This window comes from Hemitrygon akajei, chromosome 11 (genome assembly GCF_048418815.1).
Source record: "Hemitrygon akajei chromosome 11, sHemAka1.3, whole genome shotgun sequence".
In the NCBI taxonomy this organism is placed as follows: Eukaryota; Metazoa; Chordata; class Chondrichthyes; order Myliobatiformes; family Dasyatidae; genus Hemitrygon; species Hemitrygon akajei.
Genome location: NC_133134.1, coordinates 133,542,374 through 133,564,658, shown reverse-complemented (window position 1 = coordinate 133,564,658; position 22,285 = coordinate 133,542,374).

The following is a 22,285-nucleotide window of genomic DNA, read 5'->3' as shown; positions in this document are numbered from 1 at the left end:
GGAAGAAAAACTCTTCCTGCCATGAACTTCCAGCGCCGCAAACTTGCCAATGCAGCACCCTGCAAGCACCTGACCACAGCGACTCTGAGTCCGTCCGAAAACTTCGAGCCTCCGACCAGCCCTCCAACACCGAGCACCATCTCTGCCGAGCGCTTCGACCCCGGCCCTGGCCACCAAGCAACAGGCAAAACCGAGGATTCAGGGCCTTCCTCCCCGAGATTTCTTGATCGCACAGTAGCAGCGGCAGCAAGACAGGCATTTCAAAAGTTTCACCAAATGTTCCTCCATGCTTCTCACGTCCGTCTCCATCAAATCAGGATTGTACACGGTATCCTACTTGACAGATTACAGATATTCATCCCGGAGTGGCCACTGTGCGCTGTGTCGCGCCACCATCTACTTTTTTTTTGTGTGATGGCATGTTTATTTGCTACCATATATGTGCTAAATGTACCTTGTGCTGGGTATGACTGTTGGTACAGTGCTCTGGACCTTGGCCTCAGGGCAATGCTGTTTCATTTGGCTGTATTCATATATGGTTGAATGATAACTAAACTTGAACGTGAACTTGAAAGTATGCAAAGTGTGTCCTAAGGAGACGATGTGACTTAGTAGACTCCGTTTAGAAAACTTGGGACTTTTTTAATCAGATGGGTTTAGTACTTTGAAAGATAAACTTCAGTCATATCGACTTGATATATAACCACTAGTCCTAAGCTGGAATACCATAAAATGAAGTTTTATTAGAGGATTTGTCTTCAATTTGTCAGAACCTCACTTGAGTTGCTTTAGTTTCTCCCAGAGGAATGATAACAGCCAATCTGGTTGCTTTGGAAAATCAGAAAGTGTGTAGATACCTAACGTTGTCATTGGAAAATGTGTAAAATGGATGTATGTAGTTCTTTACTATTAGTAAAATTACTCTCTCTCTCTCTGCATTGGTACTTACTAACTGGGGAGGATGAAGGTGTGCAAATAAATTCTCAAAATAACCAAAATAATCTCAAAATATTCTCTCACATGTATTGACTGTTAAGAAAATCTATTGAAGAAATGTTGTGAAACTACTGTGTATACTGCATAGCTGTGGCATTTGGAACACGCTTGATGGTGTTTTGAAAAAAATAATTGATATGTCGGCCTTTTCATATTTTAGTTTGGATCTTTTTCTGTGTTAGAATTGTAACAGGCTGAAGAAAATGTGTTCCTTTACAATCTGGTGGCATTGCAGAGGTAAGGGGCAGCAGTGGCTCATAAACCGGTTGTCTCTGTTGCTCAGTATGAAGAGTGAATCAACCGAATCAACCAAAACTCACAGCACTGCCATTGCCCGTGTCTTTGAAAGTGCTCTGCACTGAAACCATCTACACTGTATTATAATGGCTGACCTATTCTACTCTCAAAGATCAGTCTATTGAAATGCATTCTTTTCAGATAAGCCATTAAAACTGCTACTTTGAAGTGTGCGCACCAAAGATCAGTGCTCCTGACAGTTTCCCAGTGAATTCAAACAGTCTTGTAATCATCCTAAGTGAAAAATATGAAGTGGTGTCAGGCATCATTTGATGAACTGCAAGGTTTTTGTATTAAATAACAAAATCTTAGCAGACACAGGAAGGCAAGGGTGCCTCATGACATTTTCTACATCCTGTCAGCAGAGGAGAATATGTGTGGAGGCGAGGTTTTCTTACTCACTGTGATTATGGCTGGGATTTTAATTGCTACTGAGTTACTAGTGGGAAATCTAGCTGATAAGCTCTTAGTCTGTTCCACCAGCACGACAAAACCGGATTGATTACATTGAAGTCCAGTTAAGCTCATTCCCCTACAAAATAAAACATTAATCAATCTTGCCCTAAAAAGCAATTAAATTGTTATTTACTTTCGTATTTTATTTTAAATTTAAGCCAACCAAGTGAGTTATTGGTAGCCATGAATGCAGGTAACTCAGTTCAGATATCAGTCTTGAACAGGGGTTCCGAATGTTTTTATGCCATGGACCAATACTATGAAGCAAGGGTCAATGAAGCAACCTGGACCCCAGGTTGGGAATGCCTGGTCTGGAAGGATAGCATTATTGAAATTAAAATGGATTACTCTTGAAGATAGATCACAATGCACAATTTGTTGGCATGTCAACAAATACACTCAAAAACTTCCATAGTTGTACCGTGAAGAACATTCTGTCAGGCTGCATCACTGTCTGGTATGGAGGGGCTACTGCACAGGACCGAAAGAAGCTGCAGAAGGTTGTAAAGTACCCAGGACGTCTTTAGTGATGTCTCAGAAAGGCAGTGTCCATTTTTAAGGACCTCCAGCACCCAGGGCATGCCCTTTTCTCACTGTTACCATCAGGCAGGAGGTACAGAAGCCTGAAGGCACACACTCAGCGATTCAGGAACAGCTTCTTCCCTTCTGCCAGCCAATTCCTAAATGGACATTGAATCTTTGGACACTACCTCACTTTTTTTAATATACAGTATTTCTGTTTTTGCACATTTAAAAAAAAATTATTCAATACTGTATACGTAATTTATTTACTTGTTTATTTATTATGTTTTATTTAACTTATTTTTTTCTCTCTCTGCTAGATTATGTATTGCATTGAACTGCTGCTGCTAAGTTAACAAATTTCACGTTACATACTGGTGATAATAAACCTGATTCTGATTATAGCCATATAACAATTACAGCACGGAAACAGGCCAGCTTGGCCCTTCTAGTCCATGCCGAATGCTTAATCTTACCTATTCCCACCAACCTGCACTCAGCCCATAACCCTCCATTCCTTTCCTGTCTATATACCTATCCAATTTTTTTTCAATGACAATATTGAACCCGCCTCTACTACTTCTACTGGAAGTTCGTTCCACACAGCTACCACTCTCTGAGTAAAGAAGTTCCCCCTTGAGTTACCCCTAAACTTTTGCCCCCTAATTCTCAACTCATGTCCTCTTGTTTGAATCTCCCCTACTCTCAATGGAAAAAAGCCTATCCACGTCAACTCTATCTATCCCCCTCATAATTTCAAATACCTCTATCAAGACCCTCCGCAACCTTCTATGTTCAAAGAATAAAGATCTAACTTGTTCAACCTTTCTCTGTAACTTAGGTGCTGAAACCCAGGTAACATTCTAGTAAATCTCCTCTGTACTCCCTCTATTTTGTTGACATCTTTCCTAGAATTCCGTGACCAGAACCTTACACAATTCTGATTCTGGTTCATGCTGCTGGTTCTATTAATAGCAGCACATCAACTTTGAGTAGCCTTCTAATTCATATGATTGTAGCATTTAGTAAATGTTATCTGCTCAGTTGCGAGCTTGCAAGCTACAAAAGTTTCCGGTTAGCCATGATGTGAAGCAACGGAAGACCCACCACATATCTCAAAACTCAGTTTGCCCAGTACTGCAGGGCTCCTTCTCAATAGCACAGCAAGTGGAAAGACTTCCTTGAAGCAAACTTCTGGTACATTGTAAGTGCCTTACCTGCATGTGAGTTTGCATCAGCCTCAAGCCATTCCACCACTAGCTGACATGGTCACTCAATGTTCAGCCTTTAGTTGTGGTGATCAAATTTAGATGGCAGAGCAGTTTCCCACCGAGATTCTGGGCACCATCCAGTGCTTTTTGTCATTGAAATTGAAGACCCAGTTGGTTGAAATATACATCAAGATCATCGTTTGGTGCTCAAGAGTGACATTTACTCTATCATTTTATCCCGTACTTTCAGAAAGCTTGCAATCTCTCTTAAATCATGTGCTTACTTCATGTATTATTTTGGATAAGAGGAAGCAAAAGATATTTATCTCTCTATGGACAGAAAGCAAAAAAAAAACAGGAGACATAGGAGCAGAATTAGACCATTTGACCCTTTGAGGCTGCTCTGCTATTCCATCATGGCTGACTTATTATCCCTTTCAATCCTATTCTCCCGCCTTCTCCCTGTAACTTTTGACACCTTTCCTAATCAAGAACCTAAAAACCTCCACTTTAAATATACCCACAACCACTTTAAATATAACTTGGACTCCACTTTAAATATAACTTGGACTACACAGCCAATTACAGCAATGAATTACACAGATTTATCAACCTCTAGCTAAAGAAATTAATTCTCATCTCTGTTCTAAAGGGACATCCTTGTATCCTGACACTGTACTCTGATCCTAGACTCTCCCACTATAGGAATCTTTGATGCCATTACTAATTAAAAAAACCTGTCGAATTTCAATATTCAATAGGGTTCAATGAGATCCTGCCTCATTCTTCTAAACTCCAGTGAGTACAGGCCCAGAGCCAAAAAGGTTTATCACTTTCACTGACTTTTACCTTACATAGGGGTTGCATTTGTAATTACAGCAAGTGGCAATTTTCACTAAGAGCATTCTTATTGAAGTTGATACATTCCTGAAAAGGTTCCCCACTCTCAGGTAGGACTTTAGCTCCTTGAAGTCCTCAGGTAACAGTGATCTCTACCTGTGGACCATTCTACAATGGTCCTCCTTATCATTCCCTAATCATTTTGTACTCCATGTGGATACACCTATACAGGAAAGAAATTAAAGTGATGTCAGGCCCAATTGCACCTGTACAAATCACACCATGCCAGTCGGTGGTGTAGTGGCAACAGCACTGGACTTTGAAGCAAATGGTCCTGAGTTCGAATCCCAGCCAGTTCCTTGCACATTTTCCATTTGTGCTGAGTTGAGCATTGAGCTAGCAGCTTGGCCTCATAAAAATCATGTGTGAAAGGGAGCAACAACAGAAGTCTCACCATGCTCTGTAACTTTAGCAGTACGTCAGAAAAAAATCTGCAGCTGATAGGGGGTTGAATGCTTTGCGGTTCAGTTGTTGAGCATTACAATGGATGTTCTGGCATCAGATCAGTTTTGTATGTTGATTATTATCCCAATCTGCTTGCTCTGTAAACTTCCAGTGAAAACATGTGCTTTTACTCTCACAATGCAACGTTATGCAACTTGCGCAAACAATGCACACTGCATTAAACACCATTTTGGAGTGATGCAATATCAGGTATGCCCCGAATTAACACACCACCAAAGCAAATTTTGCACTCATACATTTTGTACTTCTTCCCGCCACCATCCATTGAAAAAATACCCCATCTACTTTGTGGAAATTTCATTTTGTAATTCAAAAAAAAATTACAATTGTTGTCACCACTTCAGTTCCATGGCAAATTACCCCACATCTTGAGGATCTGCACAGAAGTTTCTCCCTGTCAAGGATCGTTTGAGTCTGATAAGAGAGGTAGGAAGACCTGGAGTGGATCGATTCCTCGTGGTGCACAATGGCTCACCAGAGTTTACATTTCTCAAGATCCCTACACACTTGATGGAGGAAGTTGCGGGAGTGACTATTTTGTTTCTTTTTTGCAGTACTGATTGCAGGCTAGGAGAGACAAGCCTGTAACCACACCCATGAATTTCCCTCATCAATTCAGTATTCCCTGTCATAACACATCCGTGGGTCATTGATCAGTCTATGACAATGATCAACTGTGGACCAAAATCATCTAGGGTCAGAGACCAGAATGACACCCGACATTAGAGGTTGATACTTAAGTTTAGGCACACAAACAGAAGATCCTATACTTTGTAGGTTTTAGTCTCTGCTGCTTAATTAATATTTCATGCACTCTACGTGGTCACAGAAAGCAGTCTGAGCCATTGGGGCTATGCTGATCTTAGGATTTTCTGCTGTACAGCAAGACTTACTGTGAAACATTCATCATCATTATTGCTAGAATGCACGTTAACAACCCTGGTTTGCACCGTTTATATTGGATCCATTTGATACATTTTGCTGGAGGTCTACTTTTGTTCAGGAAAGCTAAGCTGTTGAATATATGAGTACCACTCTCCAGGTTACTGAGATAGGAAGTAACATTGCTATTGGCACATACTTACTCTTTTAGCTCAGATGCTTTTGATCCATTGGTAAACAATGGCTTGTAATTTCACTCAGTATCCGAGCAATTATTGTTGTGATAAACAGCAGGGAGAAAAGAAGAGGGAAAATATGATTAAACAATTCAAACATTTCTGGCTGTTTACCAGACTACTTGCCTATCACACCTCCCTCACCCCTCCCCCCCCCCCCACACCCTATCACCCTCCATCCTTTGCTCTATCTCTTACCTCTTTATATACTGGCTTTCTCCCTTCTTTTTTTCCAGCCACGATGAAGGATTCTGAAGGCACAGCATCAACTCTACATCCTAAAGAGATTGAAGCAAGTGAGGCTCCCTCCACCCTCCTTAAATGGATTCTATAGGAGCACCATTGAGAGCATCCTGACAAAGCTGCTCTCCATCTGGTATGGGAGCAACCAATCATTCGATTGGAAGACCCTACAGAGGACAGTGAAAATGGCTGAGAGAATCATGGTGGTCTCCCTACCATCCATTGGGAACATTATCAGGAGTGATGCATGCACAGGGCCCTTAGTATTAACAAGGATCTCACCCATCCATCCACTATTCCCTTTGACTTTCTACCATCAGGCGGGAGATTCCAATTCATAAAAACATGAATGGTCAGGATGGGAAACAGTTTATTCCCTCAATTCATTAGGGTTCTGAACTTCCTGCCACATTACATTCGAAGTGTCACAAGTTAATCTGTTCTGTGCCTTATGATATTTAATTTATGCACTTAATTTCATTTATTTATGCACAATTCATCTGCAGATTTTATCCTTACTTTCCTAAGTTATTGTGTGTTATACGTATGTGTGTTATTTATACTATTGTGCTTTATACCCTGGTTCAGAGAAACAGTGTCTCATTTGATGGAATACATGTATATGCTTAAATGAAAATAAACTTGACTTGACTTGAAACATCGATTGTTCATTTCCCTCCATTGATGCTACCTGACCCACTGAGTTCATCCAGTTTTGTCTGCGTTAGCCTTGATCTTCTTCTTTTCAGAACGAGGCTCTGTAACATAGTGATTGACATTGGCCTAACGTTAACATGGCTTCAGTTATTGAGTTAGCATTATTGACTGATAATGTTCATTAGAACCAGGATTATTCCAATGAAATGTCACCAGCCTAAAACATTAACTTTCTCCCTCCACAGAGACTGCCTCATTTGCTGAGCATTTCCGACTTCTTTATTTTGTTTTATTTTGGATTTCTGGAAGCTGCCATTTCATTTTTGATTTTCATTTAAAGTCCGGGTGATATAAACAGGGTGGTGGTGTTTCAGGCATGGTTCCTAGCATTCAGGGGAATTCTTAACTCTAGTCTATGTCCATATGCAAACCAGTGCCTGGGGCTCAGCAGAGCAGGGAAGAATCCCGTGTGGGCCGCAGAAAGAGCTAGTTCCATTCCTGATGGGAGGGATGAAGAGGAGTGTCATCGTCATCTCTGACCCAGCCGCTTCTGGTCTAATGATAGCAGACTGAGCACCATGGGGGTCTGATCACAGGGAAACAAAACTGATGGGGCAGTTTAGGAGTACAGTCAGAGTTTTGCATCGCCTGGTCTACATTCAGTACTGCTAAAAGAATTATCCTTATCAGCCATGCCAGTGCAAACTAACCTGGGATGTTTGTTCATCCAATGTTTTTTATGCTATGGACCCCTACCATTAACTGAGGTGTCCATGGACGCCAGGTTGGGAACCCCTGATCCAAAGGAGATTGGATGACATCACAGTGCTCTTTTTAAGGGCTGTGCCATTCAGATAATTACTGGCACTGTTACCACAGCCTCTGCTCGTCTGATAGTAGTTACTTGTCAGAGACAAGATTCCTGTTAGTGTTAGCAGTTCCAGGGTAGACACTGATTTACTAAGTCCAATGGAATAGAATGTTCCAGATTACATCGTTAAAATGATAACACAATTGGAGTGATGGGACCAACCTCAAATTTTCACCCATTTTAATGAAGCTTGAGACAGACTTAGACGCAGCTCATAATTAAGCTCAGGACTCACAGGTACGCCACTGATTACTGAGCATTTGGCCTGAGCCACTGGGACCAACTAACTTCCTTTGAATTAGATGCAGTAGATTTAGAGCGATGGGCCAAAAGAGCTGCCGAGAAGAAACACAGCAGGTGATTAAAATTTGGAACAGACTATCAGAAAGGATGGTGAGATCACTACCTTGAAAAAAAAGCGCTGGAGAGTTATGGAGAAAACGGAAATTTAGAAATAAGTTTGATAGCTTTTTCAGAAAGCCAAACAAACATTTCAAGCTTTTTGTATGATTCCATTACTGTGAAACAACCTAGTAGAACTATAGACTGTAAGGTATTCATCAGGAGCTATGATGCACAAAAACTTAAATAAAATGCACACCTTTGTTTTTAATTGTCTGCAAAGTAACCTAACCCTGGAATCAAAAACATTTTTAGAGTTCATCATTAAATACTGAAGTAAAACCCTTTAAAGTTTCAGTTAAAGGAGTAAATTTATAAAATCAAATCCTATTTTACTGTAAATGCCAACATCTTTATATAAACATGCATTGCTGCAATGTTTAATCACCATGCTCTCAATTAATAACTTCTTGAATTCCACCTGTAAAATGTCTTTCACAATGCCTATTTACAAGTCAATGCATCTTTTATGATTAGAAAATTCTCTCTGCCATACAAATGCCAAATTTACAAGGTTGCTACATTTTATCATCAGGCATGTCATCATATCTCTGTTTTATAATTTTAAGTTAAATATGGAAATAAGAAAATTTATTTTTGTAATAAACAATACAGCACTCAAATGAATTGTCTGACACTAAAATATTAGAACTATGTAATTGTTCCAGGTTAAAGAAAAACATTAAAATTATAGGACAGATGTTCTGCCATCCTGGCTGTGAAGGTAAACAACCAAAGTAAAAGATAATATTACAGTAAGGAGATAGATCTGGTAGATCTCACAATAAAATTATGGATGAAGAAAGACAATTTATCTGCAAGGTGCATGATGACATCATTGCAATGAGCTGTTGAAGAATTTTCTGGTGGTTATTCCATTCACAAACAATGTATAAGAACTTTTGGCAAATCTATTTAGAGACCAGGAGTATCTAACAAAATTTCAGAGAATGTGGCTTGCAGTTGACAGTTGTCAATACTGACTACTGGAATCCCGGGGTAGCTATAGAATGCTTGACAGCCTCATCAGAACAACAATGTAGGAACTGAAATTGGAAGAGTATATTGAAAGAACTAATGACAGAGGAAAGTTGGAATTCAGTCAATTAAGAGCTGCCCTGTTTGTCTGCAATTAATAAATCCCATTCCAGGAGGAGATACAACCATAGATAAGACCATAAGACATAGAAACAGAATTAAGCCATTCCACCATTCAATCATGACTGATTTATTTTCCCTCTCATCCCCATTCTCCAGCCATATCCCTGTAAACTTTGTCATCCTTACTAATCAAGAACCCATCAACCTCCACTTTAAATATATACAATAACTTGGCCCTCACAGTCATCTGTAGTGAGAATTCCCAACCTTTTTATGCCATGGACCAATATCATTAAGCAAGAGGTCCATGGACACACTCCAATGCTAGTATACCCTTCTTTAGATAAGGGGGCCTAAATTGTTCACAATATTCCAACTGTGGTCTGACCAATGCCTTATAGTCTCAGAAATACAACCTTGCTTTTATATTCTGGTCCTCTCAAAATGAACGCTAACATTACATTTGCCTTACTCAGTATCAACTCAACCTACAAGTTGATCTTTAGTAAATCCCCCACTAGGAATTCCAAGTCCCTTAGCACTTCTGATTTCTGAATTTTCTGCCTATTTAGAAAATAGTCTGTACCTTTATTCCTTCTACCAATGCACACAAACTTATACTTTCCTACACTGCATTCCATCTGCTACTTCCTTCCTCACTTTCATAATCTGTCCAAGTTCTTCTAGAAACTTCCTGCTTTCACACTACCTGCCCCTCACCCTATCTTTGTATCATCTGCAACTGTGGCAACAGAGCCATCAATTTCAGCACAAACAAGAGAAAATCTGCAGATGATGTAAATCCAAGAAACACACACAAAATGCAGAAGGATCTCAGCAGGCCAGCAGCATCTATGGAAAAGAGTACAGTAGAGTTAAGACCGTAAGACCATCAGACATAGGAGCAGAATTAGGCCATTCAGCCCATCGAGTCTGCTCTGCCATTCCAGCATAGCTGATCCTGGATCCCACCCAACCCTATACACCTGCCTTTTTGCCATGTCCTTTGATGCCCTGACTAATCAAGCCATTTGAATTTGCCTAGCACTTTTTCCTTTGTAACAGCAATGACGCTCACTTCTGCTTCCTGACATTAATGGACCTCTGGCACACTGATAGTGTCTTCCATGGTGAAGGCAGTTGCAAAGTACTCATTACATTCATCTGCCATTTCTTTGTCCCACATTACTACCTCACCAGCATCATTTTCCAGTGGTCCAATATCAACTCTCACTTCCTTTTTATTCTTCATATAACTGGAAAAAAAATTGGTATCCTGCTTTATATAATTGGCAGGTGTCCCTCATATTTCATTTTTTCCCTTCTAATAGCTTTTCTAGTTGCCTTTTGTTGGATTTTAAAAGCTTCCCAATCATCCAACTTCCCAGTCACTTTTGCTACCTTATATGTCCTTTCCTTGGCTTTTATGCAGTCCCTGACTTCCTTTGTCAGCCACCATTGACTACCCCTGCCATTTGAGAACTTCTTCCTCTGTGGGACATACCCTGCACCTTATAAACTATTCCCAGAAACTTCAGCCTCTTCTGCTCTGTCTTCAAACCCTGCCAGTGTCCCCCTCCAATCTACCTGGGCAAGCTCCTCTCTCATGTCTCCATAATTCCCTTTATTCCATTGCAATACTGATACATGTGAGTTATGCTTCTCCCTTTCAAATTGCAGTATGAATTCAATCAAATTATGATCACACAACACACACAAAATGCTGGTGGAACACAGCAGGCCAGGCAGCATCTATAGGGAGAAGCACTGTCGACATTTCGGGCTGAGACCCTTCGTCAGGACGAAGGGTCTCTGCCTGAAATGTCGACAGTACTTCTCCTTATAGATGCTGCCTGGCCTGCTGTGTTCCTCCAGCATCTTGTGTGTGCTGTTTGAATTTCCAGCATCTGCAGATTTCCTCGTGTTTGCAAATTATGATCACTGCCTCTTAAGGGTTCCTTGACATTAAGCTTCCTAATAAGATAGGGATTATTACACAACACACAATCTAAGATAGCCTTTCCCCAAGTAGGCTCAAGCAAAAGCTGCTCTAAAAAGCTATTTTGTATGCATTCAATGAATTCCATCTCAAGCAATCCAACACCAACCTGATTTTCCCAATCCCCTTGCATATTGGAGTCCTCCATTACAATTGTGTCATTAGCTTTTTTACATGCCTTTTCCAGCTCCTTTCACAATCTCAACCCCACATCTTGGCATCCATTTGGAGGCCTATATATGACTCCCATGAAGGTTTTATTAACCTTGTAGTTTTTGAACTCCACCCACAAAGATTTAACATTCACTGACCTTATGTCACCACTTTCTAAAGATGTAGTTCCATCTCTTATCAAAAGAGCAACACCACTGCTTATGCCTTCCTGCCTGTCCTTTTGAAAGAAAGTATACCCTTTGATGTTAAGGTCCCAACTATGGCTTTCTTTCAGCCATGACTCAGTGATGCCTACAACGTCATACTGATCAATCTCTAATTGCGCCATGAGTTTGTCCACATTATTCCAAATGCTGCACGCATTTAAATATAGCACCTTCAGTCCTGCATTTTTGTCCCTTTGCATTTTGCCTCTGTAGCACAATGTAACACTTTGCTTTGTACCCAATTAATAGCTTGTCTTTCCTTACATTCATGTTACACCCATCATGTTCTTGTAAACCTGCTCGCTCATTTTCAGCTCTATCATACTGGTTCCCATCTCCCTGTTATATTAGTTTAACTCCCAACAGGTCTAGTAAACCTACCCACAAGAATATTGGTCCCCCTTAGATTCAAATGCAACCTGCCCCTTTTGTACAAGTCCCACCTGCCCCAGTAGAGCTCCCAATTAGGAACTGTAAGTGTAAAATACCCTGATAGGAGTTATATAGAGACCACCCCCCCCCCCCAACATTAACCAGGATGTGGGCAACAAATTACAATGAGAGATAAATAATGCATGTCAAAAGGGAAATGTTAATTTTGACAGAGGGAATTTTAATATGCAGGTAGATTGGGAAATTCAGTTTGGTGCTGATTTTGGATCCCAAGAGAGAGAATTTGTCAAATGCCATTGAGCTGGCTTCTTAGAGCAGCCACTGGTTAAGCCCAGTAGGAAATCAACTATTCTGAATGGGTTTTGTGCAATGAACTGGGTTTGATTTAGGAGCTAAAGGTGAAGGAACCCTTAGGAGGCAGTGATTTTAATATGATAGAGCAACACACACAAAATACTGGAGAAATTCAGCAAGCCAAGCAATAACATCAACTGTACTTTTTTCCATAAATGCTTCCTCCAGAATTTTGTGTGTGTTGCTCGGATTTTCAGTATCTGCAGATTTTCTGTTGTATATAATATGATAGAATTCATCCTGAAATTTGAGAGGGAGAAACTAAAGTCAGATATATCAGTATTACAGTGGAGTAAAGGGAACTACAGTGGCATGATTAAGAAACTGGCCAAAGTTGATTGGAAGGGGACACTAGCAGGAAGGATGACAAAGCAGCAATGGCAGGAGCTTCTGAGAGCAATTTGGAAGCCACAGGATAGATACATCCCAAAGAGAAGAAGTTTTCGAAAGCCAACATGACACAACAGTGGCTAACAAGGGAAGTCAAAGGCAACAAAAAAGCATAAGATTGGTCATATAATAGAGCAAAAAATTAGTGGAAAGTTAGAGGATTGGGAAGCTTTTAAAAACCAATAGAAGGAAACTAAAAAAAAAGCCATTGGGAGCGAAGAGATGAAATATGAATGTAAGTCGGCCAATAATATTGAAGAAGAAATTCAAAAGTATTTTCAGATATATAGAGAGCAAAAGCGAGGTGAGAATAGTTATTGGACAACTGGAAAATGATACTGGAGAGGTAGGAATGTGGGACATGGAAATGGCAGGCAATGTATTTTACATCAGTCTTCACTGCAGAAGACATTAGTAATATGCTGGAATTTCGAAAGAGTCAGGAGGCAGAGGTGAATGTAGTTGCTATTATAACAGAGAAGGTGCTAAAAGGTCTGAAGGTAGATAAGTCACCTGGACCAGAGGGACGACACATTAGGGTTCTAAAAGAGATAGCTGAAGAGATTGTGGAGGCATTAGCAATGCTCTTTCAAAAAACACAAGATTCTGGCGTGGTTCCAGAGGACTGGAAAATTGAAAAGGTTACTCCATTCTTCAAGAAGAGGGAGGCAGAAAAAGGGAATTTTTAGCCTAACCTCAATGGTTCAGAAGATATCAGAGTCAATTGTGAAGGATGAGATTTTGAGGTACTTGGAGGCACATGATAAAATGTGCCAAAGTCAGTAGGATGTTGTTAGGGAAAACTCACGCCTGAAAAACCTATTGGAGTTCTTTGAGGAAATGACAAGCAGGATAGACAAAAAAGAATCAATGATAGTTATATATTTAGATTTTCAAAAAACCTTTGATAAGGAGCCACACATGAGGCTGCTTAACAAGTATAAGAGCCCATTGTATTACAGGAAAGAAACTAGCTTGGAAAGAGAATTTGTTGACTGGCTGGATGCAATAAATAGGAATAAAGGGACCCTTTTTTGATTGGTGACTAGTGACATTCCATAGCGGTTAGTGTTGGGACTGTTTCTTTTTACATTGTATGTCAATGATTTGGACGAATGAATAACAATATAACCATATAACAATTTCAGCAGGGAAACAGGCCATCTCGGCCCTTCTAGTCCATGCCGAACGCTTACTCTCACCTAGTCCCACTGACCTGTACTCAGCCCATATCGGTGGCTTTGTAGCCAAGTTTGCAGATGGTACCAAGATAGATAGGGGCAGGTAGTGCTGAGGAAATATAAAAACAAGGATGAAATGCTGAGGCCATAAAAGGCTCTGGTAAGACTTCACTTGGATAATTGTGAGCAGTTTTGGGCTCCTTATCTTCGAAAGGATGTGTTGACATTGGAGAGGTTCAAAGGAGGTTCAAGAAAATGATCCTGGGAATGGAAGGCTTACCATATAAGGAGCATTTGATAGCTCTGGGCATGTGCCCACTGGAATTTAGAAGAACAAGGAGGGATCTCATTGAATCCTATTGAACCTCTGAGGACCTAACCTGGTCCCAAAATATTGATGCAGTTATAAAGAAGGCAAGACAGTGATGATACTTCATAAGGAGTTTAAAGAAATTTGGAATGTCAACAAATACACTCAAAACCTTCTATAGATGTAGTGTGGAGCACATTCTGACAGGCTGCATCACTTTCTAGTATGGGAGGGAGGGTTACTGCACAGGACCAAAAGAAGCTGCAGAGGGTTGTAAATTTAGTCGGCTCCATCTTGGGTACTAGCCTACAGAGTACGCAAGACACCTTCAGGGAGCGGTGTCTCAGAAAGGCAGCATCCATTATTAAGGACCACCAGCACCCAGGGCATGCCCTTTTCTCACTGTTACCATCAGGTAGGAGGTACAGAAGCCTGAAGGCACACACTCAGTGATTCAGGAACAGCTTCTTCCCCTCTGTCGTCCAATTCCTAAATGAACCCATTGAACCCATGAACACTACCTCACCTTTTTATAGTATACAGTAGTTCTGTTTGTGGCACATTTTTAAAATCTATTCAATATACATATACTGTAATTGATTGATTGGTTTATTGATTTATTTATTTATTATTATTGTTGTTATTTTATTTGTTATTATTTTGTTTTCTCTTCTATATTATGCATTACATTGAACTGCTGCTGCTAAGTTAACAAATTTCACGTCACATGCCGGTGATAATAAACCTGATTCTGATTCGGACAATCCTGGAGATCCTGTCCTTTAACTTAGCACCTAACTCCCTGAAACTCCCATGCAGAATCTCATCTCTCATGCTACCCATGTCATTTGTTCCTACGTGGACCATGACTTCTGGCTATTCACCCTCTCACTTAAGAATGATGAGGACTTGATCCGAGATACACCAGATCTTGGCACCCGAGAGGTAACATACCATCTGGAAATCTTGTCACCCACAGAACCTCCTGTCTATTCCCATAGATAACGAATCCCCTATCACCACAGCGTGTCTCTTCTCTAAGAAACCATCTCATTGGCATGTGACAAATTTTCTTTTTTGTGATCCAAAGGTTAATTTGCAGGTTGAGTCTGTGGTTAGGAAGGCAAATGCAATGTTAGCATTCATTTAAAGACAACTAGACTGTAATAGCAAGGCTGTAATGCTATGATTTTATGAAGCACTGGTGAGGCCTTACTTTCAGCATTGTGTGCAGTTTTGGGGCCCTTATCTTAGAAAGAATGTGCTGAAACTGGAGAGTTTCAAAGGAGGTTCATGAAAATGATTCCAAGACTGAATAGCTTGTCATATGCAGTGCATTTGATGGCTCTGGGCCTGTATTCACTAGAATTCAAAGAATGAGAGGTGACCTCATTGAAACCTATCAAATGGTGAAAGGCCAAAGGACACAGCCTTAAAATAAAGGGGAGTCATTTTAGAAGGAAGATAAAAAGCACTTTCTTTGGCCAGAGAGTGGTGAATCTGTGGAATTCTTTGCCATGGGCATCTGTGGTGGCCAAGTCTTTATGTATATTTAAGGCAGAGGTTGATAAATTCTTGATTGGTCAGGGCAGGGAGGGTTACGGGGAGATGGTGGGAGATTGGGGTTGAGAGGAAATTTGAATCAGCCATGAAGAAATGTTGGAGCAGACTCGATGGGCCAAATGGCTTGACTCTGCTCCTACATCTTATGAGAGGTTGGTCGGGAAGATTCAGTCACTTGGCATTCAAAATGAGGTAGCAAATTGGATTAAACATTGTCTTTGTGATAGAAGCCAGAGGATGGTAAAAGACTGCAGGTTTGTGACTCGTGGAGTGTTGTTGGGTCCGGTGCTGTGTCTTTTGCTGTTTGTCATCTATATCAAAGACCTGGATGATAATGTGTGTAGGAGCCATGTATCGGTTCTCTATTTGCTTTGTATTTAGTGTTGTGCGCTTATTATGTTTATCACGGTCACTAGTCACATTAGTGGAGGGAATAAGTTACGTATATTGCCTATTTCGTGACAATTTGTAACTTGGGATTGGCAGAGGTCATATCTTTGCTGACCACTTAATATCACTGAGATAAAGTTCAATAATGCTTAATTGTATGTTTGCTAATTGCTGATAAAAAATCCAAATAAAGGATTTGATTCTGAAACAATTATTTCATTGCAACTGAGTGTGCATCATGCAAGTATAACAACCTCATGGCAGTCACAGGCCTGCAGAAATTGTTTTGATTTTATTTTGGATTAGTTTTGCCTCTACATTTTGTCAGTTATACCAAACGAATGTCAGCATTTGGATGTGTCCGAGAAATTAGAAGAACTGCAGCTCGATTCATGCTGTGTGTTTTGAATTTGAAACACAGTTTTGAATGATTAAATGTTGCCATGTCCAACTGGACTGGACTGGAAGACAGTGTATTGGTGTTTGCCTGATTGCTGAAAAGGCAGAAGAGTTGAAGTATTGCTTCCATTGTGGAAAAGCTGAATTGCACCTGCTGTTGTTTGTGCACTTTGAAGACAAAATGAGTTCAGCTGGAAAAAGGGACTTTGAAGAGAGAAATTAAGCAATCATGTGATGTTGGGGTAAATGAAAATACTTACGAAGACAAAGAACATAAAACATAGAGTAGTACAGCACAGTACAGGCACTTCAGCCCACAATGTTGTGCTGACCCTTAAACCCTGCCTCCCATATATCCCCCCCCCCCCACACCTTAACTTCCTCCATATACCTATCCAGAAGTCTCTTAAATTTCACTAGTGTATCTGCCTCCACCACAGACTCAGGTAGTGCATTCCACGCACCAACCACTCTCTGAGTAAAAAACCTTCCTCTAATATCCCCCTTGAACTTCCCACCTCTTACCTTAAAGCCATGTCCTCTTGTATTGAGCAGTGGTGCCCTGGGGAAGAGGCACTGGCTTCCCACCTTCCCTGGAACAAGGCCCAATTTTCCAGAAACATGAAGCCCTCCCTCCTGTACCAACTCCTTAGCCAACATATTCAGCTGCAACATCTTCCTATTTCTAGCCTCACTAGCTCATGGCACTGGTAGCAATCCTGAGATTGCAACCCTGGAGGTCCTGTCCTTCAACTTTGCACGTAACTCCCTAAACTCTCTTTGCAGGACCTCCTCCTTCTTCCCATCCACGTCATTGGTCCCGACATGGACCACAACATCTGGCTGCTCACCCTCCCTCTTGAGAATACTGAGACCTTGATCTGAGATAACGTGGACCCTGGAACCAGGGAGGCAACAGACCATCTGGGATTCTCAATCTCTCCCACAGAACCTCTTATCTGTCCCCCTAACTATCAAATCCCTTATCACTACTGCTCTCCTCTTTTCCCTCCTTCCCTTTTGAGCTGAGGGTCCAGTCTTGGTGTCAGAGATGCGACCACTGCAACTTGTCCCTGGTAGGTCGTCCCCACCAACAATATCCAAAACAGTATACTTATTGTTGATGGGTACAGCCACAGGGGTGCTCTGCTCTTCCTGTCTATTCCTCTTCCCTCTTCTGACAGTCACCCAGCTGCCTGTCTCCAGACTTTTAGGGGTGACTATCTCCCTGAAACTCCTATTTCTGCCTCTGCCTCACGAATGATCCAAAGTTCATCCAGCTCCAGCTCCAGTTCCCTAACTCAGTTTGTCAGGAGCTGCAGCTGGATGCACCTTTTGTAGGTGCAGTCATCAGGGACAATTGTGCTCGCTCTGACTTCCCACATACCTCAAACGGAGCACCTGACTGTCCTAACTGCGGCCTCCATTACCTACTTCTAAGCTAATTAGATTAATTAAAGGAGTTTACCCAGCCTTACCTCACGGGGAGCAAGCTCGACCACAGCCTCTGCTCGCTGAAGCCCCTCGAGCCAAAGCCTTCCTACTCTGTCTCCTACTACTCCATTGCCTGCTCCTCCAACGCCCACTCTGTTAATCTGCTCGCCTTTTGAACTCTCCTGAAGTCTCTCAGGCCGACCTTCACACACTTGCTCAGTCATGCCCCGTTCAAACATATATGAAGATATATACACACACACACACACACACACATATATATATATATAAACATAAACATATATGTGTGTGTGTGTGTTTGTGTATATATATGAACATATATAAAGTTGAAGACAGCGTTTCTAAAGTGCATGCAGAGCAGTTCTATGGTGAGACTTCCTATCACGACAGGGAACAGAGAAAATACAGCATACTCAACGTCAAGATGGATACATTTGAAGAACAAATGACTATGAGACATGAGCTTGAACTTCAAGTGGTAGTTCACTCTCATCTTGCACCAAGGAGGTGCTCTGAACCTATGTCATATCCAATAGCATAAGCTGTTTCTGAAACCATTAATTTACCGTGGGATGACACTCATGCTTCAGATGATAAAAGGTTTAAATGCCACGCCAGAAGCTGTAAGGACACAAAGAGAATAACAAGCATTGCACTTCTGCCCCAGAGATAGAGTCATATCCTTGATGGTGATCAATTGCAGTATCATTTAACTATGAGGGCTTTCAAGGACAGCATTGAAGGTAAGAGTGACGATTTTGGTGACCATCTCTATTTTTTTGAGCAGTACACTGGAGGTTACCCTAGAGAGTTTGTCAAAAGTTGCAAGTGAGCCAACGCATTGGAAGGAAATCTGAGGGCCAATGCTTTACTACAGGAACATTTTGGTGATAAGCAGATACTCGTTCCAGCCCCCTTGGAAAAGGCTCTTTCTTGGCAGCATATTAAATTGGAAGACGTGAAAGCTCTTCAAGACTACAGTCTAGAAGCTGTTGCGATGTCATGGACGTGCAGGGCATACATGAGTTAAACATGCCTGCTAATATGAAGGTTGTTGTAAAAAAATTTCCCGATGAACTTAGAAAAGAATGGAGTTTGGCAGTGTGGGAACTGCAAGAAAGGCACAGCCATAAGGTTAATTTCTCTGACATTGTTGACTCTATTGAAAAACAAATAAAGATTGTTACACACCCAGTGTTTGGGAAAGCATGCAAGGCTGCATTGCTGGCAGTACATAAAGGTGTGAAGAAAACTGGATCACAAATTCGTTCTCAAGCTAAAGGAAGTAGCTTTGCCACTACTGTGGCTACTGTGGAAAGTGAAGCTGAAACTGAGCCTGCAATTGATAAAAATGTTGGAAATTCAAAACTAGCCATTATTGAAGCAGTGAGTACCACCCTCGTATCTTATGGAGGCTGGAAATCATGATTGTAAACTTCCTATAATTTCAGTTCAGGTGAAGTCTAAGAAGAGTAACATGGTTACTTATGATTCCTAGATCAGGGAAATACAACAGTGTCTGTACAGAGAGCCTCATGAACAAGCTCAACCCAACAGGAAAGAGGGCATGCATTCTCTTTTGCATGATGGGTCAAGAGAAGGTCACGTGTAGCTATATCATTTCAGGATTGGAGGTGGCTGGCTTAGGTAGTGAAAACTGTTGTTAACTCCCTGACATATGCACACAGGAATGTATGCTTGTCCACAAAGGAAACATTCCGCATCAGAGAGATCTTCAGAAAAGGTCTCGTCTATAGAATGTTTATTTGCCAAAAACTGAGTTGCTGATAGGGGTGAATGTGCCTAAGGCATTGGAGATGTTGCAAGCGATTCACATTGTTGATGATAGACCCTATGCAATCAGAACAATGTGGGGTTGGACTGTTAATCGGCCATTGAGAGGAGAGCATGCTGGTGAAAGAGACTATGCTCGGCCAGAGCTGACAGGTAATGGGACTTCAGCTTGGATGAGATAGATAGATAGATAGATAGATAGATACTTTATTCATCCCCATGGGGAAATTCAACATTTTTTTTCCAATGTCCCATACACTTGTTGTAGCAAAAACTCATTACATACAATACTTAACTCAGTAATAATATGATATGCATCTAAATCACTAACTCAAAAAGCATTAATAATAGCTTTAAAAAAGTTCTTAAGTCCTGGCAGTTGAATTGTAAAGCCTAATGGCATTGGGGAGTATTGACCTCTTCATCCTGTCTGAGGAGCATTGCATCGACAGTAACCTGTTGCTGAAACTGCTTCTCTGTCTCTGGATGGTGCTATGTAGAGGATGTTCAGGGTTTTCCATAATTGACCGTAGCCTACTCAGCGCCCTTCGCTCAGCTACCGATGTTAAACTCTCCAGTACTTTGCCCACGACAGAGCCCGCCTTCCTTACCAGCTTATTAAGACGTGAGGCGTCCTTCTTCTTAATGCTTCCTCCCCAACACGCCACCACAAAGAAGAGGGCGCTCTCAACAACTGACCTATAGAACATCTTCAGCATCTCACTGCAGACATTGAATGACGCCAACCTGCTAAGGAAGTACAGTCGACTCTGTGCCTTCCTGCACAAGGCATCTGTGTTGGCAGTCCAGTCTAGCTTCTCGTCTAACTGTACTCCCAGATACTTGTAGGTCTTAACCTGCTCCACACATTCTCCATTAATGATCACTGGCTCCATATGAGGCCTAGATCTCCTAAAGTCCACCACCATCTCCTTGGTCTTGGTGACATTGAGACGCAGGTAGTTTGAGTTGCACCATATCACAAAGTCCTGTATCAGTTTCCTATACTCCTCCTCCTGTCCATTCCTGACACACCCCACTATGGCCGTGTCATCAGCGAACTTCTGCACATGGCAGGACTCCGAGTTATATTGGAAGTCAGATGTGTACAGGGTGAACAGGACCGGAGAGAGTACGGTTCCCTGTGGCGCTCCTGTGCTGCTGACCACCGTGTCAGACCTACAGTCTCCCAACCGCACATACTGAGGTCTATCTGTCAAGTAGTCCACTATCCAATCCACCATGTGAGAGTCTACTCCCATCTCCGTTAGTTTTGGTAGCAGTGATTCAACACAGATTTTCCTGAACATAGACAACCTGGTTTGGCAGGAGAAGAGCACAGTCCATGACAGACTGCTTACCAAATGAGGACATGTGTGTAAATGTTGAGATGTCATGTCTTCTGCATCTTTATAGCATTTTGTATTTATTGTCCCATAATAGTTAGGGGCTGGAATGTAGGAGCCATGTATCTGTTCTGCTTTTGCTTTGCATTCCGTGTTGCACGTTTATTATGCTTATTAAGGTAACTAGTAATACTTGTGGGGGCATGTTAAAAGCAAAAGGAACAAGTTACACCTTCTTGCTTATTTTGTGGCAGTTTGTAGCTTGGGACTGGTGGAGGGCATATCTTTGCTGACTTAATATTGCAGAGATAACATTCAATAATGCTTAATTATATGCTTGCTAATTGCTAATAAAGGATCCAAACAAAGGATTCGACTCTTTGGAACAATAATTCCATTGGAGCTGAGGGTGCATCATGCAAGTATAATAACCCAGTGGTGGTCACAGGCTAGCGGCAATTGTTTTGTTTTGATATTGGATTAGTTTTGCCATTGTAATGTGGATAACTGGATCAGCAAATTTGCAGATGACAACAAGATTGGTGTGTAGTGGACAGCGAGGAAGACTATTAAGAGTTTGCAGTGTGATTTGGGCCAGCTGGAAAATGGCAGATGGAATTTAATGCAAATAAGTGTGATGAGTTGCACTTCAGAAGGACCAGCCCGGGTAGGTCTCACACAGTGAACGGGCACAGCACTGTGAATGGGTGCAGTAAAAGAAAAGGATCTGGGATTATAGGTCCATAATTAATTGGAAGTGGCAACACAGATAGATATGATCGTAAGGAAAGTCTTCATAAATCGAAGTACTGAGTACAGGAGATGGGATGTTATGTTGAAGTCGTATAAGATGTTGCTGAGGCCTAATTTTGAGTATTGTGTGCTGTTTTGGACACCTACCTACAGGAAAGATGTAAATAAGGTTGTAAGAGTACAGAGAAAATTTACAAGGATGTTATCGGGACTGGAGGACCTGACGTATAGAGAAAGTTTGAATATGTTAGGACTTTATTTTCTGGAACATAGAAGGTTGAGGGGAGATTCGATAGAGGTATACAAAACTATGAGGGGTATAGATGAGTAAATGCAAGA